Source organism: Rana temporaria, chromosome 2 (assembly GCF_905171775.1).
Source record: "Rana temporaria chromosome 2, aRanTem1.1, whole genome shotgun sequence".
Classification (NCBI taxonomy): domain Eukaryota; kingdom Metazoa; phylum Chordata; class Amphibia; order Anura; family Ranidae; genus Rana; species Rana temporaria.
In genome coordinates, this window is record NC_053490.1 from 286,397,494 (window position 1) to 286,410,956 (window position 13,463).

Sequence of the window (13,463 nt, forward strand, 5' to 3'; positions counted from 1 at the left end):
CACGGCCCGCAGGGATGACCATGCGATTTCCCGGAAATTCCTGCACCCGCAAACGCACTGCGTTTTTACATGCATGGGTGTGCAATTTGGAATGAATGGCAACCCCACGCATTTTCTCACAGCAGTGGGTTTTACTGCAGGTGGTTGTGGGTGTGGGAATTGCACCTGCATTGAAGTGAACTGAGCCCACGCTCTTCAAATAACTCCCTACAAAATTTCAATCAGAGACAGTAAGGTTGATTTCCTAAAACTAGAGAGCAGCTTTTAACTTCAGCCTGTTCAATTAAGCTATTAAAAAAAACTGGAAGCCGATTGGTTGGCTTTGAGGAACTGCACCAGATTTTGCACTCTCCAGTTTTAGTAAATCACCCCCAGTGTGTAAAAAAAGGGTTGCCCGAACAGTTCGAGCCAAGCAAAAGTTTGGTCAGAACATCGCCTGTTTGCCCGTTCAGTGAACACCCGAATTTGCTGTGAATATTCGTCTGGCGAGCGCCCCACAATGCACTGCGCGCTGCACAGTGCATTTTAAGCCCTGATTGGGCAAAGCTGGTTGTTAAGCAGCTAGCCAGAAAGCCGACCACCGCATCCTTAACAACGGATGAGTCATCAGCTGTTGTTGGACTTTTCCGCTGACAGCTGAATGAAAAAAAAAACTAACAATTAATATAACCCTTAAGCCCTGTACACACGATCGGTTTGTCCGATGTTTTCATCGGACAAACCGATTGTGTGTGGGCCCCATCGGTTTGTTTTCCATCAGTGAAAAAAAAAATAGAACATGTTTTACATTTTTCCTATGGATAAAAAAACGATAGAAAAAAAACGATCGTCTGTGTGGAAGTCCATCGGTCAACGCATGCTCAAAATCAAGTCGACGCATGTTCGGAAGCATTGAACTTCATTTTTTTCAGCACGTCGTAGTGTTTTACGTCACCGCGTTTTGGCACGGTCGAAATGACTGATGGTGTGTAGGGAAGACTGATGAAAGTCAGCTTCATCGGATATCCGACGAAAAAATCCATCGGACTAGATTCCATTAGATATCCGATCGTGTGTACGAGGCTTAAGGCTCCATGCACACTGGGCTTAAAAAAACTTAAAAAAACTTCCATATAGAGCATTTGTTGTACAAAGTTTAGAAGAGTTTAGGAGAGTTTTACGTTTTTTTTTCTGCCAGTGAGCTCCAATCAGAAACACAAAAGAGAAGGTTTTTTTTTCCTGCCTCTAAACGTTGTTCTCAAAATATGCCTCTTACCATCCTAATGTACATGGACATATAGGATAACATTGAGTTGCTTCTACAGGCAGAACACAAAACTCCTGTAAAAACAACGTTTTTTATGCCTGTGTGCATGGAGCCTAATGCCGCATACACACCGTCGTTTTTCCTGACGTTCAAAAAAACGTTGTTTTTCCCGACGTGATTCCTCTCCAGCCTGACTTGCATACACACGTTCATGCAGAAAACCATCCGACCAAAGCGCGGTGACGTACAACACGTAAGACGGGACTATAAAGGGGAAGTTCCTTTCAAATGGCGCCATCCTTTGGGCTGCTTTTGCTGATCCTCGTGTTAGTAAAAGTTTGGTGAGAGACGATTTCCATTTTTCAGCCTTGTGCTTTTCAGTCCGTTACAGCGTGACGAATGTGCTATCTCCATTACGAATGCTAGTTTTACCAGAACGAGCGCTCCCGTCTCATACTTGATTTTGAGCATGCGTGTTTTTTTTCCCCTCGGAAAAGCATACACACAACCGTTTTTCGCGACGAGAAAAAGACTGACGGGAAACACGATGAGAAAAAAAGAGAGCTGATTTTAGCCATAACATACATGGGGACATTGGAAGAGACCTGTTTTATGTAACTGCTGTTCCCTGTTTTGATTTTAGAATTCTGAGCTCTGATGCAGTATTCTAGGCAATATGATGGATAAATCTCCCATCAATTATATGTATTGAGTAATCTTTACTCTTATTGCTGTAATCGTTTATCTAAATGTCCTTTGTACAATTGTTTTCTCTTTTTTCCATAAGCAGCACGCCTCTGGAGTTCAGCCTCCCTGATTGGCCGGTCTAGCCCGATGCCCGGCCTTCCCTTCGGTACTGGCGCATGGAGTGTCGTCCCCAGCAGGGAGCACCAATCACGGCTCCTTGTTTGCAGCCTATGACCCGGCGTCATGCCATTGGGTCTGCGGCGGCACACCCACACACTCACGTGCAAGGGTTGGTGGGACGTTGGATGGCGGCGGCGTCGCAATTCGATAACGTCACACGCCGTCCAGGGATGCTTACAAAAGCGGCTGAGATAGCCGTTTTTGTGAGTTAGCACGGACGCTCTCCCTGGGGACACACGCCGACGAGTACCAGCCACGGTAAGCTAGACTGCCACCCAATTACCCGGCCTCCTTCTTCCTTGCCCTGTTGCATGATTAACTGGCTAACTTGTTCTCTGACCCCCACAGCTGGATTCAGTGCTTCTTACTGCCCATATCCTGGCAATACAGCACACCATACAATTGGCTGGAAGTTACTGTCCTCTTATGCCCCAGTAAATTGCGTATCTTTATTACAGCAATGGTAAGGACCCATTAGGGTCTATTTACTATCCGTTTGCTTGGTGATCGGTTTCTCTCATCCTTGGTTTTCCTTGATACCTTGATACCTTCCCCACCTTCTCACAACACTTTACTTCCCACCCTCACTTTGGTTACTCACGTACCCACAATTATTATTTATCACTTCACAATTTCCCCCATTTCTTCTCCCTCCCCCTCCCCCCCATTTTCCCCTCCCCCCTTCCCCATTCCCAATGGATTACTCTACCCTTCTTTTCCCTCCCCCCTTTTTTCTTTACTGCCCTCTGTTCCCCATTCCTCCCTTCCCCCCCCTTTCCTTCACCATCTGTTTCCTATCCCGCACACTTACTTTTACCCAATTACCACCAACATAATTCCCCCTCCCCATCACCTTACCACATACACTCCCCTTTCCCCCCCCCCTCTCTTTCCCCCCACTTTCCTCCTTTCCCCCCCCCCCTTGCTCTATTCACACTTTCCATTCCTTCACCCTTCCTTCACTTTGCCCCCCTCCTTTTTTGCCCCTTTCCCCCCCCCCCTTTTTTTCACCCCCCTCATTCTCCCCTCTCATTCATCTACATTATACTTGATTGTCACCCTTCATGCCTCTCTTTCCCCACCTCTAATAATTTCCCTCTTTCCCCTCCCCCCCCTTTTTCCCCGCCCCCCCTTCTTCCAATTCCTTATTTTTCCTATTTTTTGTCACTGAGATACACTACCCCCACGCACCCACTGGTGACCCTTATTCCATCAATTAATTGATCATTTTGCTGCATACAATTCATCAATCTTATCCTTTAATAGAGCCCGTCCTAAATAAATATATCCCCCTCCTTGCGCCATAGAAGGCTTCAACTGGGCTCCGGGCTCGATCAATTGACCAGTCTGGGTGAGTTCTTTGCTCCACCACATGGCGTGCTGCTTGGATTATGCTATATAATGTTTACAATTATTGTATAAATTTGCTTGTATATTTATATGTTTTATGCATATCTTGTAGATAAACCCCCTCCTGAAGAAGCGGTACACTACCGCGAAACCGGTCGAGACGATCGACTCCTTACATTCAGACATAGTTTGTTTATAACTTTCTGATGTGCAATGTGGGGATTGTCTTTAAATGTTGTTTTATGATACCTGTTTTATGTCCAATAAACATTTGTTACTTTGTACTATACCGTGTCCAACCAGTGCCGTGAAAAGTCCCCACCAAAACCCCTTCCCCCCTTCTCCTGACCTAATCAGTGACAGACGTTCGGCCCCAAGCAGCCAATGTTGTCCTAATTAATTGGGTCTTTTTGTTTTACATACTAAATGGGATGTAGGCACCTATTTACCTCACATACTTTCATTATAAGAGAGACCATACTCACCCCTTTTTTCAGAGCTGATTTTAAAAATTTTGCAGGCATTATTTTCATCGAGAAAACTGCTAGGGAGCATACACACGACCGGTTTTCACGACCAATATAAAAAATGGCAGTTTTCTCGTCGGGAAAACCGGTCGTGTGTACAAGGCATAACACTTAACATATAATCTGACCCAATGCCGCGTACACACGATCATTTTTCGGCATTAAAAAAAAACGATGTTTTAAAAAAAATGTAATTTAAAATGATCGTGTGTGGGCTTCACATCATTTTTCGGGTTCTGAACGTTTTAAACTATGTCGTTTTTAGGGTTGTAAAAAATTATCGTGTGTGGGCTAAAACGACGTTAAAAACCTGCGCATGCTCAGAAGTAAGTTATGAGACGGGAGCGCTCGTTCTGGTAAAACTACCGTTCGTAATGGAGAAAGCACATTCATCATGCTGTAACAGACAGAAAAGCGCAAATCGTCTTTTACTAATACGGAATCAGCTAAAGCAGCCCCAAGGGTGGCGTCATCCGAATGGAACTTCCTCTTTATAGTGCCGTTGTACGTGTTGTACGTCACCGCGCTTTGCTAGAGCATTTTTTAAAAACGATCGTGTGTGGGCAACGTCGTTTTAATGATGAAGTTGGAAAAAAACGACGTTTTTTCGAGATGCTGAAAAACGTCGTTTTTTTCATGCCGAAAAATGATCGTGTGTACGCGGCATAACACTTAAATCCTTAATCTGGGAAGCAGAAAACCTTGATATAACTAAAACTTTCTCTGTACTTATCAAAGTGAAGGGCGTGAAACAGATATTTCCTGTTTTTTTGTTCCTATCAGATTTATCGTTTATTAAACACCTGACTAGGCCTTATCATTGTGGTAAGTGCTAAAAAAAAATCTTACCACCAGCTTTTCACCAGTTTATTAAATGTACACCCTGGTTGTTGGCAGCTAGAAATATAGGACATTACTGTAATAATGTCACTGGTTCCCCAAAAAGTGTCAAAAACGTCAGTTAGATGCCCGATCTGTCCGCCGTAATGTCGCAGTCCCGTTAAAAACTGATCGCTGCCAAAATAATAAAAATGCCATAAACCAATAACCTATTTTGTAGACGCTCTTACGTTTGTGCAAACCAATCAATATACGCTTATTGGGATTTTTATTACCAAAAATATATAGCAGAATACACATTGGTCTAAACTGATGAATACATTTTTTTTTGGAAATGTTTTATAGCAGAAAGTAAAAAATGTTGTTGTTTTTTTCAAAATTGACACTCTTTTTTTGTTTATAGTGCCAAAAAATTAAAACCACAGAGGGGATGAAATACCACCCAAAGAAAGCTCTATTTGGGGGAAAAAAAAGGACATCAATTTTGTTTGGGTACAGCGTTGCACGACCACGCAATTGTCAGTTAAAATGACAGTCCCGTATCACAAAAAATGGCCTGGTCAGGAAGTGGGTAAATCCTTCCAGGGATCAAGCATAAGTGTCCGCTGAATTTTTTTCAAGGGGGGGCGCTTCGGCAGCGGCAATACACAGTCACATTGCTTTGGGCCTGGTTCACACCTATACAGTTTGCAGTTGATGTTTTCCCTGTGCGTTTAGCTTTTTTTCACACTAGTTTTTTACGCATTTTCAATATGTCTTTAAGGCAATTTACATTTTCCAGTTTTTGGAAGATGTATGTTGTCTTGCAGGAGAAACCAGCAAAAATTCAGCAGAAAGCATCAAAAACGCAAGCACTGACTTTTTGCTGCGTTTCCATTGAAGTCTATGGAACCAAAAACACAATTTTCTGCGGGAAGAAAAGTCCCCAGTGTAATGGTCCTGCATACTGGGCTCAGCGATAACTGTGTGCGTAGCAGCCATTTTGTTCAGGTCACAAGGCTTCTATGTAGAGTTGCCACCTCAACCGAACACATATTAAACTGACTTAGTGCCTTATCTGCATTAAATTAGCCTCAGAACCTGTGTAATTAATATGTGTTCAGTTTTAAAAGGATGATGTGGTAACTCTACTTCCATGCCATCTCGTCATAAGAAGATGTAGCTGCAGTGACCTTCCTCCCCTCCGCCTTCTCCTTTAGCAATCCACATTCTCTTCATGCCAGACTATTCTTTTCCCAATACCCATCTTAGGGTGTCTGACTTAGCGCTTTAGTGACTCGAAGGATAACAGACTTGGGTCGTAAATACTGTAGCTGGATCTTTATAGTACACATATCTGTCTCTTGGTAGAATTCATCATTCCAGTATTTTCCATAACTTCCAAAATAACAAAAGCACAGTCAGAATAGAGGCACATTACTTAATTTGTAACGATTCAAGTCCAGACATCCCCATGTCAGACCATATGGGGATCCACTGGCACCCCTTATTCCTCCTAGGTAAAGTAGACACCTGAGACCTGCCATGTTTATATTTATTCCAAAGCAAATTTCATGCTGGACCATAATATGGAGGTTAGAAGTCTATAAAGTGTAGATATTGGGAGTTATGAATACTTATCGAAAATTGTATCTGAGACATGGTCACAAGTAGTGACCTCCCAGCAACCACCCCTTAGACCAGAAGATTGGTCAGATGGTCTCTGTCAACACCCAAATTCCGGGACAGTTTGGCAGTTGTCATGTACCATCACATCAGGAACATCTGTGAAGTTTGAGAACCGATAATACCTGGCTCATCGACTAATGAGAACCGATAATACCTGGCTCATCGACTAATGAGAACCGATAATACCTGGCTCATCGACTAATGAGAACCGATAATACCTGGGTCATCGACTAATGAGAACCGATAATACCTGGCTCATCGACTAATGAGAACCGATAATACCTGGCTCATCGACTAATGAGAAACGATAATACCTGGGTCATCGACTAATGAGAACCGATAATACCTGGCTCATCGACTAATGAGAACCGATAATACCTGGGTCATCGACTAATGAGAACCGATAATACCTGGCTCATCGACTAATGAGAACCGATAATACCTGGCTCATCGACTAATGAGAACCGATAATACCTGGCTCATCGACTAATGAGAAACGATAATACCTGGCTTATTGACTAATGAGAACCGATAATACCTGGCTCATCGACTAATGAGAAACGATAATACCTGGGTCATCGACTAATGAGAACCGATAATACCTGGCTCATCGACTAACGAGAACCGATAATACCTGGCTTATTGACTAATGAGAACCGATAATACCTGGTTAATCGACTAATGAGAACTGAAAATACCCAGGACCCTGCAAGTATTCTTCTTCTCAACTCTGTTATTTCTCTTTTGCTGTATTATTTTTTTATTTCTTTGAAACACCTTTTATTTTTGCTGTAAATATTTGATTTGAACCAATTTGACCCTTTTTCGTTATTAAAACCTTATTTTGAAAAGTGTTAACCTTGTCCCTAAGCTTTTATTGGAAACTAAAAAAGGAATATCTGTCTCTTGAAGAGTGCTACGGTATATAATAAATCTCTGAATATACCTGTCTGTGGTGACAGCGCGGCGTGTCATTGGCCAGTCCTTTGTCACGACAAGGGCAGGGATCTGATACCCGCATTCGTCACACCCAACCCTTTCCAAAATACACACCAGTGGAAAACACACACATGTGAACGTGACCCATAGGAAACCATGTTAAATGGACTGCAAAACTGAAAATTTACTGAAAAACGCATATAGTCTATTCCACTCAAGTCTATAGGACAGAGGTCTCCAAACTGTGGCCCGGGGGCCAGATGTAGCCCTTTGCTTACCTATATCCAGCTCTTGAGGCACTATTCCATCCACTGACACCAACAATAGGAATCATTGACACCAAAAATGGGGCACTAGTCCTCCCACTGACACCAAAGATATGGTATTACTCCCATGGGTACATGGACATGTTCGACTCCCGATGACCTGAGTCCGGCCCCCCTAAAGTCTAAAAGACAGTAAACTGGCCCTTTGTTTAGAAAGTTTGGAGACCCCTGCTATAGGAGGTTAGTGCACAGCCACAGGCAGCCCAGCACTAGACTTTTACTGGCTGGCTGCAGACATCCCTGGAGGCTGCAGCCAGTACATACCTACAGGGTGGAGAACCCAGATGTATGTATTGAGCGGACCAAGGAGGGAAGCTGGGTCAATTTTGCTTTACCAGTGTACATGTACTTTAAAGCACAAGGTGATGAAAAATCAACACAATGGGGATTATTTACAAAGGGAAAATCCACTTTGCACTACAAGTGCACTGCAAGTGCAAAATGCACTTGAAATTGCACTGAAAGTGCACTTGGAAATGCAGTCGCTGTAAATCTGAAGGGAAGATCTAAAATGAGGGGAAGCTCTGCTGATTTTATTATCCAATCATGTGCAAGCTAAAATGCTGTTTTTTATTTTCCTTGCATGTCCCCCTCGGATCTACAGCGACTGAACTTCCGAATGCACTCTCAGTGCAATTTCAAGTGCACTTTGCACTTGTAGTGCAAAATGGATTTTCCTTTAGCAAATAACCCCCAGTGTGTTTCAAGGTGCAGCATAGACTAATATACTGTACAAGCAGAATATACCAAGTAAAAGAAAAAAATACATTAAGCCTTCGTTCACACTGAACTTTGATATCGTGCAACTTCAACCGAAATCGCAGGATTTCAAAGCCGAGACTTCGGGTGAGACTTGAAAGGTATCTGTGAGGCTTCCTGCACAGATGTCTATTGAAGTTGCACCTGAATTCAGCAAAAGTAATGCAGGAACTACTTTTGCAAGTCGGTGAGGCATCGCACTGATTGGAACAGTGCCATTGCCGGCAATAGGCTGCGACTTCTCATGCGATTTGACCTCTCAAATCGCATGACAATTCGCTTCAATGGGAACGAGGGCTTAAAGCGGTGGTTCACCCTAAAAACGACTTTCCCCTATTACACTGCCCCCCCGCATTACAATACGATTATGCCTTTAATTTTTTTTTTGCTGCTGTACATACCTGGGTACAGCTATTCACCCGTGTCCTCCGGGTTGCGAGTCCCGCGGGAGTGGGCATTCCTAACATGGCGGCGATTGACGTTTTGACTAAAAAAAGAGCTCCCCCCGTCGCGTAAGCAGCGTCATGATTGGCGGAAGGAGCCGAACGGCGAGTCGGCGCTATACTGCGCCTGCGCAGGAGCTCATTTTTTAGTCAAAACGTCAATCACTGCCATGTTAGGAACGCCCACTCCCGCGGGACTCGCAACCCGGAGGACACGGGTGAATAGCTGTACCCAGGTATGTACAGCAGCAAAAAAAAAATTAAAGGCATAATCGTATTGTAATGCGGGGGGGCAGTGTAATAGGGGAAAGTCGTTTTTAGGGTGAACCACCGCTTTAAGGATATTTTTAAAGATACTTGGAGATATTTTAAAACTTTCCATATTTTACATATTGCTTTAAGCTTAAATAAAAAGTCAAAGTCTTTCATAATTATTGCATCATTTCCCAGTTATTTGTACAGAACTGTTGTGTTCTTGTTCATGTAAATTACATGTTACTTTGCGCATGAGAACAAATATCCTAATCTGCCAAATAACCACATATGAACGGCCACTTCTCCTTTCTTTACAGTGACTTTGCTTTTAATAAAGAGATATTACAAACATACGTCATCTGTGCAACGTTCATTTGCAAAATGGAGGTACATCTAAGTAACTGTATATACTGCATACAGTGGGTATATAAAATAATCACCCCCTTTAAAATAATCACATGTTGTTGCTTTGCAGCCTGAAATGAAGACAGGCACAGTTTTTGTTTTTCATCCAGCTGTATTTACTTAACGCAACCTATAACATCCAAGTGAAAAATGTAACACCAAAATATCAGGAAAAAAAATAAAAGACAGAATCAGAAATGGAAAAAGGATTTGTTGAACCACCTTTTGCTTTAATTCCAGCCTTTAGTATGTATCTACTAACTTTGCACATTTAGGGCCAGATTCTTGTACATCCGCGTAAAATTGTACGGGCGTAACGTATCTGATTTACGTTACGCCTCCGCAACTTACACGAGCAAGTGCTGTATTCTCAAAGCACTTGCTCCGTAAGTTGCGGCGGCGTAGCGTAAATCGGCCGGCGTAAGCCCGCCTAATTCAAATTTGGATCAGGGGGGGCGTGTTTTATGTAAATGTACTGTGACCCGACGTGATTGACGTTTTCCCGAACGGCGCATGCGCCGTCCGTGGAATTTACCAGTGTGCATTGCTCCAAAGTACGCCACAAGGACGTCATTGGTTTCAACGTGAACGTAAATGACGTCCAGCCCCATTCACGGACGACTTACACAAACGACGTAACTTTTTAAAATTTTGGCGCAGGAACGACGGCCATACTTAACATTGTTACGCCACACTTATGCCACCATATAGCAGGGGCAACTATACGCCGGGAAAGCCTAACGTAAACGGCGTAACTTTACTGCGTCGGCCGGGCGTACGTTCGGGAATTTGCGTATCTAGCTAATTTGCATACTCAACGCGGAATTTGATGGAAGCGCCACCTAGCGGCCAGCGTAAATAAGCAGTTACGATCCGACGGTGTAACACAGTTGCGCCAGACGGATCTACGGGAAATCTATGCATAACTGATTCTAAGAATCAGGCGCATAGATACGACCGCGCAACGCAGAGATACGACGGCGTATCTGGAGATATGCCGTCGTATCTCTTCTGAGAATCTGGGCCTTTGACTTTGCCATATTTGCCCACTCTTCTTTGCAGAACTGCTCAAGTTCAGGTAAATTTGATGGTGACCATTTGTGGACTGCAGTCTTCAAGTCATTCCACAGATTTTCAATGGGGTTTAAGTCTGGGCTCTGAGTAGGCCATGCAAGGACGTTCACCTTTTTCTCCTTCAATCACTGTGTGGTCATTTCCGTTGTGTGCTTTGGGTCATTGTCATGTTGGAAGGTAAACCTTCTTCCTATTGACAACTTTCTGGCAGAGGGCAGCAGATTTCCTCAAGAATTTGATGGTATTTTGCCCCATCCATTCTTCCTTCTATCCTGACAAGTGCTTCAGTCCCTGCAGCAGAGAAACACCCCCATAACAGGATATTACCACCTCCATGCTTTACTGTAGGAATGGTGTTATTTGGATGGTGAGCTGTATTGGATTTCTGCCAGATGTACAGTTTGGTGTTGAGGCCAAATCAATACATTTTAGTCGTGGGGTGATCATAACATCTTTTTCCATGTGGCCTCAGAATCTTCAAGGTGCGTTTTGGCAAAGGTCAGTCATGACTGCCTGTGACCTTTCTTGAGGAGTAGCTTCTTTCTTGCAAGCCTCCCATACAGTGGGGAAAATAATTATTTGACACCCTGCAGATTTTAATCAAAAAATATCAACCAAAAACAAACAAAAAATGATACAAATGTTATAAATTGAATTGCAGTTCAGTGTGTAAAATAAGTATTTGATACCCAAGCAAAACATGACTTAGTACTTGGTTGAGAATTGACCCTTATTGGCAAGCACAGAGGTAAGACGTTTCTTGTAGTTGGTGACCAGAATTGCACACATCTCAGGAGGGATTTTGGTCCGCTTTTCTTTACAGATCTTCTCTAAATCCTTAAAGTGGTTATAAAGTCAGAAGGTTTTTTTATCTTAATGCTTTCTATGCATTAAGATAAAAAACCTTGTGAGCAGCAGCACCCCTCATCTTAATTCAGTGATGTCCACAAGTGTTTCGGCCGTCCGGGACTCTCTCTCCTGATTGGCTGAGACACAGCAGCCATGCCATTGACTCCCGCTGCTGTCAATCAAAGTGTTAGCCAAAGAAAAGAGAGAGGGGGTGGGGCCAAACAACGGCTTTGTATCTGAATGGATACACGGAACTGCGGCTCGGCTCGGGTGCCCCCATAGCAAGCTGCTTGCTGTGGAGGCACTCAACAGGAGGGAGGGGCCAAGAGCGCCAACGAGGGATCCAGGAAGAGAAGGATCCGAGCTGCTCTGTGCACTACACAGAGCAGGTAAATATAACATGAATTGTTATTTTTCTAGAGAAAAAAATTAGACTTTAGTATCACTTTAGGGTTTCTTGGCTTTCGCTTAGCAACTCGAAGTTTCAGCTCCCTCCATAAATTGTCTATAGGATTAAGGTCTGGAGACTGGCTAGGCCACTCCATGACCTTAATGTGCTTTTTTTGAGCCACTCTTTTGTTGCCTTGGCAGTATGTTTTGGGTAATTGTCATGCTGGAAGACCCATTCACGACCCAACTTCAGTGTTCTGGCTGAGGAAAGAAAGTTCTCATCCAGGATTTTACAATACGTGGCCCCTGTCCATTGGCCCCCCAACGTGGCAAAGTCGGCCTGAACCTTTAGCAGAGAAACAGCCCCAAAGCATAATGTTTTCCACCTCCGTGCCTGACTGTAGGGATGGTGTACTTAGGGTCATAGTCACCATCTTTCTTCCTCCAAACATGGCCAGTCGGGTTAATGCCAAGGAGCTCAATTTTGGTCTCTGAAGTTTGACAATGAACATCTAAATGATTCAGAGAAGGATTGGAGGAAAGTGCTGTGGTCAGATGAGACCATAATTTAGCTCTTTGGCATTAACTCGACTCGCCGTGTTTGGAGGAAGAAAAATGCTGATGATGAACCTAAGAATGCCAACACGTCATGGAATGGCCTGGTCAGTCTCCAGACCTTAATCTTATACAAAATGTATGGAGGAAGCTGAAACTTTGATTTGACGAGCGACAGTCTCGAAACCTTAAGGATTTCGAGAAGATCTGTAAAGTAAACCAAAATCCCTCCTGAGATGTGTGAAAACCTGGTAACCAACTACAAGAAACATCTTACCTCTGTGCTTGCCAACAAGGGGAGTTTCTCTTCTAAGTACTAAGTCATGCTTTGCTTGGGGTTCAAATACTTTTTTTACTCACTGTACTGCAACTCAATTTATAACATTTGTATCATGTGGTTTTTCTCTATTCCTAGATCAGCTTGCCCTAGTGGATGGACTTTCATGGACATTTATAGAACTTTTATTACTTAATTGTGAGGCTCACTTACCTGTTTGTCCTTTGTTCTTTGCCACACTTACTCCTGACCACTGCACTCCGGAAGCCGTGCTGTGGAATTACATATAGTCCTGACGCCTTGACTCTGACTGTAGTATGTTCTACATTACATACTGCAACAGATGCCTTGTATACTGAACACATTCCTGTGCTAACTATCACAAACCTAGAATCTCTGGCCCGGATTCAGAAAGGAGATACGACGGCGTATCTCCGGATACGCCGTCGTATCTCTGAGTGTGGGCTGTCGTATCTATGCGACTGATTCATAGAATCAGTTACGCATAGATTTCCCTAAGATCCGACCGGTGTAAGTGTCTTTCACCGTCGTATCTTAGGCTGCATATTTACGCTGGCCGCTAGATGGCGCTTTCCGTATATTTCCGCGCGGAATATGCTAATTAGGTATTTACGGCGATTCAGAAACGTACGTCCGGCCGGCGCATTTTTTTACGTAGTTTACATTAGGCTT